At 33.7% G+C, this 7,961-nt stretch overlaps 1 pseudogene; it reads left to right on the top strand.

Moving 5' to 3' along the window:
* Positions 1–4,061: 4,061 nt before the first annotated feature.
* LOC105811831 lies at positions 4,062–5,248 on the top strand (annotated as a pseudogene).
* The last annotated feature ends 2,713 nt before the right edge of the window (positions 5,249–7,961 follow it).

Here is a 7,961-nt window from a genome sequence, read left to right as displayed (position 1 = left end):
ACTCTTTTAATTTATTTTATAGTACTTGGCCATGTTTTCAACTTATTCTTGGACATATTCTTAAAAGTCTGTCATATAAACTAGGCCTTCAAAATTGTCTTTATAGTATTTTTCATGATATTTTATTAAAATGCTCAAAAATTCTCTCAGTCTATAGTCATGTCTACTTTTTTCCACTGGTAATATTTTGTCTATTTTTTCCTTTTTTTGTTCTGATTATTCTTGTCTATTCATTTAGTTTTTTGAAAGGACCATTTCTTTTTATTTTGCTAGTTAACTTGCTTTTATCGTCATTATAATCTTTCTCCTTTTTCTTTTTTTCTAGCTTCTTGTGTTACAAGTTAGTTCACATTTTTCAGCCTTTTTGTTTTCACCTAACGCATATGGGGCTATAAATTTTATTTTGAGCACCACTTTGGATATATGCTAAGGTTTTGGAAAATAGTGATATCATTTCCATTCAATTCTAAGTGGTTTGTAATTCTCTTTTATTTAACATCTGAGCTATAAAATTTTCATATTCTTGGAATTTTGACTCATTTTCATATTTTATTATATTGTGATCAGTGATTAGATAAAGACTTTTATGATATAATTTAAACATTTTTTCCTTTGGGTATGCCTTTGTAGTCTACTAGATAGTCAAGTTTTATAAATATTCCTTTAATATTCGATTAGAAGACTTATGCTTAGGCATAAAGCAATTAGGTCAAGTTTGTTACTTATGTCATTTCTAACCTCAATGCATTTCTCATTTTTTAGGTATTTGGTCTGTTAGTTTTTTAAACAGTTATATCAAAGTGTCAAATATGATTTATAATTTGTTGATTTTTTCTGAAATTATATCAGTGTTTCTTTATATATTTAAGGATATTCTATAACGTACATAAAAACTTCTGACATATCATTTGATACTTCTCTTTGTCCATCTGGAAACTTTTTATCTTTGATTTTAAAAATTCAACAACTATTTTATTTTGTGTGATATTGCTTTTTCCATCTTTTCAATATTTCTGTGCCATTTGATTTTAGATGGGTCTATTATAAGAAACATACTTTGGATTTTGTTATCTCTGATATTGTGTATGTTTTAGATTGGTGAGTATATTTCATTTTCATGCATGGTGTTATTGAAGAATTTGGACCTATTTCTACCATATTTATTTTTCCACTATGTTTGTTCTTTGATTTTTTTTTTTCATTTTTCTTGCCTTTTGTTGGATCATTTTATTTTGCCTTTCACTGGTTTGGCAGTTATAATTTCTATTATTTTAAGGCCTATTCTTAAACTTTTTTAAACCTTATATGTTGAAATAATTATAGACTCCTGGAAGTTGCAAAAATAGTACAGAGGTGTTCATGTATCTGTCACTCAGCTTTCCCTAAGGGCAACATTTTACATAACTAGACACATTAGCAAAACCTCCAAAATTGGCATTGTTATATATAATTAAATAGACTAAAAATTACACCAGTTTTCATAGCATTCATTTTATATTTGTGTATGTGTATACTTCTATGACATTCATCACATATATAGATTTGTATAAATAACACTATAGTTGAGATGCAGAACTTCTCTGTCCACAAAAGAAGTCATTGATACTACCTCTTTTTAGTAGGACCACCTTCCATCCCACCCATGACAACCACTAATCTGATTTCTACCTCTGCAATTGTATTATTACAAGAATGTTATATAAATGAAATTTTGTGGTATATAAACTTTTGAAAATTGTTTTTCCTTTCAGCATCTAAACTGTGTGTTTCTATAGTTTCATTTTAATACTGACTAGTAAATATTTCATTATATAGTTGTGCCTGATTTTGTTTATACAATCATCCTTTGAAGGACATTTGAATTGTTTCTTTGGGGCTATTACAAAAAAAAACATTTGTCTGTAGATTTTTGTGTGAACATAAGTTTTCATTTCTCTAGAATAAATGTTCTAGAATATGATTAATCCAACATATATATAATATATAGACATACATACAAGGCCTAGTTTTATTTAATATTTATTTCTTCCTCCAAATGAATTAATATACTGAATATACTAGACTGTATTTTTGCTGTAATTCACTACCACCCTCCTATTCTCTGGAATTTTAGTTCTGACTTGTTATTAAAAACATTTTGAAAATGAGTACTTATTTAAATATTGCAATAGATTTTATTAATTCATTTGCTTCACTTTATTTTGCACCTTATTATTTCTTTCTGAATTTTTTCTTCTTGGTGGAATATAGGTTTATTTTGAAAAGGTTGACTGATCCACTCTCCCAACTCCTTAAATGTCTGAAAATGCCTTTATTCAGCCCATCTCTTTTGAATGAAAGTTGGACTATTACAGATTTCTAGATCGAAATTTTTTTCCTCTCAGTATTTTCAAGGTACTATTTCATTCTTGTATTTAATTTTGCAAATCATAAGACTGAAGTATTATATTTTATTCATTTTTTTGGTAATGCACCATTTCTCTCTGAATGCTTTTACATTTTTTCTTATTTTCATTATTTTCAAGTTTCATTTTGAACTCATTATTGTGTTCCTACTATTTTGTTTTAATCCTTTTCATCATACAGTGGGCTTTTTCGGAGGGCGGACGGGATCGGCGCGGTCAGGGCGGGGCGGCCGCAGACAGTGGGCTTTTTTAGTTGGAGAATTTGCCTTCCCCTCCTTCCCCACTCCCAGCTTTAGAAAATTCTCAGACATTATTCCTCCAAATATAGATTAATTTACATTAATTCTCACTTACATTATCTCTTTTTCTCCCCTCTGGAATTCCCAAGAAGTAGGTTTTAAAGCTTCTGGATATATAATTCCTCAATATTCTCTTCATCCATTTACTGTGTTTGTCTTGTAATAATTTTATTTTTAATCATTTTTATTACTGTTAGATTTTTGTTGCATTACTTCCTACACTTATTTCTTATAAATAATATTTTCCTCCTTTCTCTGAGGATATTAACTTATGTATTTTATTTTAATAAGTTAATATTCATTGATTGATTCACTTTATCATGTCTAAGCTTTGTAATATGTAAAATTTGTTGAATCTTTTTGATGGTGTTGGTTTTTCTCAGGTTGTGGCTTTCCAAATGGCATGTGGCCTGAGGCCGAGGCTCCTCTTTGGTACTGACAAGGGTGCTGGGCGTGAGGCACGGCTATGGGGAGTGAGGTGCCTGCAGGATGAGCCTGTCCTGGGAATCAGCTTCCTGGGATTCCTGTGTTGTCTGAAGCTTAGCGCTGGGGCCCTTTCCCTGGAATTACCTCTAGTGATTATCTTTTTCTTTTTTGAGGAGATTATATAAATACACACACACACACACACACACACACACACACACATCTATATACTTATATATATATAATTATAAACTTTTGCCTTTTCTATAGGTTTGATGCAGGAGGGGGAGAATTCAACATATGCTCCTTTTTTATGTAAGCCAAATAGATATAGTAACACCGGCTTAAACCATACTTCATTATATAATAAACCCTCTGTTTTATTGTATTGCTTAAGATAGAGGCTAATCATCTCTTATAAGATTTTTATTTTGCATCTATATGTAGACAGATTTTTTAAAAATTTCAATGCATTTTAGGTTTAGTAATCACATTATCTCTGAAAGTAAATTGAGAATTTCCCTGCAGCCCTTTATATTGTAATGATTTACCTAAGATGAAAATTATTGATTTCTTAAACAATCAAATAAAATAATTTTAAGAATCCATTGGTGCTTTTATTGTGCAAGATTATTTATTTTTTCACATTTTTTTCCTTAACCTTCCTTAAAACTGAGTTATCAATGTATTGTTTTGTCAGTTTTGAAGTGTGTCCTTTTTGTTTCTAGGTTGATTTGAACCCCTTTGAGATTTTATGTATTAGCATGCAGCTATGATGTTTTGTGTTGTCTGCATGGAGAATTCTGTTGGAAGGGTTAGTAAGGCAGCAGTAGGCTTTTTCTGCCCGTGGTGTCTCAGATTCATTCTTAAAGGAACTGAGAACTTAATCTTCCAAAATGTCAAAAGACCATTTTATGTCCTACGTCCCACCCCAGCTCCTGCAACACAAATGCCCAGCACACTAGGGTTTGTGGGATACAATCCATAAAGTCATCTCGCCTACAACAACTACAGGCTGGGAGGGAATCTGGGCACCAACAGCTGGGTCACGGCATCCTCTGGTATTACGATTCCAAAACCCCCAAAGCCACCAGATAAGCTGCTGATGAGGTACAGCGGAAAGGTCTGGGACCAAGTAAAGGCTTCTAACCCTGACCTAAAGTTGTGGGAGATTGGCAAAATTATTGGTGGCATGTGGCAAGATCTCACTGATGAAGGGAAACAAGAATATTTAAATGAATAGGAGACAGAAAAGATAGAGTACAATGCATCTGTGGAGGCCTATGATAATTCCGCTGTATACCTTGCTTACATAAATGCAAAAAGTCGTGCAGAAGCTGCTTTAGAGGAAGAAAGTCGACAGAGACAGTCTCACATGGAGAAAGGAGAACCGTACATGAGCATTCAGCCTGCTGAGGATCCAGATGATTATGATGATGGCTTTTCAATGAAGCTTACAGCCACTTCCCATTTGCAGAGAAACCACTGCCTCATCAGTGAAATCCTTAGTGAGAGGGTGGTGCCAGATGTTCCTTCAGTTGTCACAACAGCTAGAATGCAGGTCCTGAAATGACAGGTCCAATCTTTAATGGTTCATCAGTGCAAATTAGAAGCTGAACTTCTTCCAATAGAGGAATGACGGGAAAAGAAGAGGAAATTCCTGGAAAGCACAGATTTATTTAACATGAACTTAAAAGGTTGTGCGGTCTGAAGGTGGAAGTGGATATAGAGACAATTGCAGCTGAGATTGAGCAGGCAGAGGAGCAGGCCTGCAAAAGGCAAGATGAAAGGGAAAAGGAAGCAGCAGAGCAAGTGGAATGCAGTTAGAGCAGCGTTGTTCCTGAGGAAGAGCAAGCAGCAAATAAAGCTGAGGAAAATAAGGACCATGAGAACATTCCAATGGAGACAGAGGAGACACACCTTGGAGAAATGACAGAAAGCCAACAGAATGGTGAAGAAGGCATGTCAACTCCCTAGGACAAGGGGAGTGGGCAGGAGTGGGTAGACAGTATGGCAGAGGAAGGAACCAGTGGTAGCAACACCCGCTCAGAGAGCAACAGTGCCGCAGTGGAGGAGCCAGCAACAGATCCCATACCAAAAGATGAGAAAAAAGAATAGATGTTGCCTGTTTTATGTGTTCTAAATACTTTTTAAATGAAAAAATTTTTCTTTTGGTTTTAATAGTGAAAAAAATTTAAAAAATAAAGAAGGCAGCAATAAAAAGTTTTGTTTTATCAATACTACATGAAGCAATTTGCCTTTGCCATCGTCTCAGTCCCTATAATGTAAGACCATATCTGTTTACGCACTCTGTAAAACAAAATTTATAGTATTAAAGTGATCATTGTTTCCATGTGAGTTTCCTTTTGGCCTGAGGCTAAAATTTGGCATCAGTGGGGATGTGCAAGATTTGACTAGGAGGAGTGCCAAGGAAGAAAGTCTGCCAGGGCAAACATTATATTTTATTACACACAAGCATCCTCACATCTTCTCAACCTCATGGCTTACACCATATTTTTTCTCTAATCATCTCATAAAATAAAAGGAAAACATTGTGAGTTTGAATTTGGCAAATATGTGTTCTGTGTTCGAAATGGTATTATGCCTTAGAACCATGGCAAGGATGACTTTTTATACTATGTTAAGCAAAGAGCAAATTCAAATATGTTTTGCTAGGGAAATACATTTAAGAAATAAATAACTCAGAGAAAAGAAGAAACACGGGCTTAATAAATATTTAATTTTATGTAATGACTAGCACATTGATGATCAATATATATGTTAAGCCATTATGCTAGTAATAATTGTTCATGGTAACACATTTCTTGATTATTGTGGATCTATTAAATGTCAGTAAGAAAGGACATCACTCAAGTCTTTTCAGCATTTCCCTTCCCAAATGAAAACCAAAACCAAACCAAAACCAAAACCAAAAAGCAGGTAGAGAATAATGAATTAGCTCAATTCGAAAAGAAGGAAATAACATTGAGATGCTCCTGGTTGATAGATTTGAAGGGCTTCATGGAGTCTTCTTCTTCATTTCTCCTTTACATTATATTTTCTTCCTTTCTTTGTTCTAGTCAATATTGTTAAAATACTTTATCATCTTATTTTTATAAGGGATAATGGTATTGGTTATTAAGTAATTAAAAAACCCCAAACTGTAATTTATCATGTTTTATGAGATTTACGATCAATTATTCAATTATTTATTTAATCAACCTGGGATGATTCTGGGATGAGAAATAAGTTCTCAAAATATAATTAAAAATGCCACATAATTTATTAATATAATGTATGTGATGTTAGCTTTATTAATTAAGAAATCTTGAAATGGAAAATTAAAAGAGTTACAGTTTTCCCCTAGATTTATCTCATGGTTTACACAATGCGATCAAAATAATACTGAAACTCTTCGGCTTATACCATGCAATTTCAAGGTTTATCTTTTATAATTTCCACATTCAGAGCAGCTTCTATCTTTGCTTTGGGAGGGAAAAAATTACAAAGTCTGATAACAAATGAAGATCCATAAGATGTAATCGTTCGTCTGAATATCTACTCTTAAAAATTGTTACCTTCTATTTTCTTTGATCATCTCTTCCCCATCCTCATTTTAGTGCTATTTTGTCTCCATTGATGTTCTGAAACTTAATGACTTTAATTATGCAAATGACTCACCCAAAATCTATCTCGGATCTGCACTTTCTCTGGAGTTCCAAACTTAGTACTAAATCCCATCACCTGAATTTTACCACTCTTCCTCTAAATTAGCATGGCACAAACTGACTTGATTGTCTTCCCTGGACTTGCTACTAACTGTGATCTTAGGTAGATTATTTACACTGTCTCAGTTTCACCATCTATTATGAGGTTAGATGAGATAACACAATTAATATGCTCAGTAATTGCTCTTACGGCAAGTCTTTCCTCCCTGAGCCCCTCTCTCCAAATTTTCCATTTTTGTTTTCCATTTCTGTTAATGGAAGCTCCATCCAGTCATCAAATCATTATTTTGCAGTTTGCTCTTTTCCTTGCTTCCCACATCAAATCCATGAACTCCCATCAGTCTTTTTCCCTTTGATCCTAACTGTGCTCTAGGTCAAGATCTAATTGCCTGGGTCATTTCATAGCTGACTTTTACTGTTCTCCCAGTCTCCAGCCCTGTCTTCCTTAATTAGTTGTTATGCATTGCTAGGAAGAACTTCCTGAAATACAGCTCTGTTGTGTCCTTCTCCTAATTTTCAAGGGATTCCCCAATACCTACAAAGTTGCTTTAGATTTAGGACCCTCAATAACAGGGTGTGTAGGCATCTCCTTCTCTCTTTACTATTCTCTTTGCAAATCTTTCCCTCCCCTCATACTGAGATGCTCCAATTGCACATATATACCACACATTTTCCTATCTTAGTCTTTGTTTATACTCACTCCTGCCTGCTTCAGGGACTAAGAATGTCTTTCTTTTTGTGCCCACACAACCAAAATCAAACTCATATTTTAAAGCTACGCTCAGAGCTTTCCTTTTCCCAGTGACCTCAAGTAATTCAATCATTTCTTCACCTAAATCCCCACTTCACCTGTATGTTTCACTACTTTTCGCCTTATATTAGTTACATGTCTTCTTTCCCCATTAATCTTTAAGAACCTTGATGGAAAGATCTGTATCATCTTCATCTTGGTATCTATCCAAGGGTTGTAAATAAAACGTTTCAATTAGAACTTCATAATTAATTATTTGTTGAATAAATAAATAGATATGTATTGATTTAATTATTACTGAAGTAGTTCTCAAGAGAACTTAGAAAACTTATAAGAAAGAACTTAGAAAACT

The sequence above is a fragment of the Propithecus coquereli genome, unplaced genomic scaffold (genome assembly GCF_000956105.1).
Source record: "Propithecus coquereli isolate 6110/MARCELLA unplaced genomic scaffold, Pcoq_1.0 Scaffold240, whole genome shotgun sequence".
NCBI classification, from domain to species: domain Eukaryota; kingdom Metazoa; phylum Chordata; class Mammalia; order Primates; family Indriidae; genus Propithecus; species Propithecus coquereli.
The sequence above is the reverse complement of the archived record's forward strand: the minus strand, read 5'-3'. Positions and strand labels throughout refer to the sequence as shown.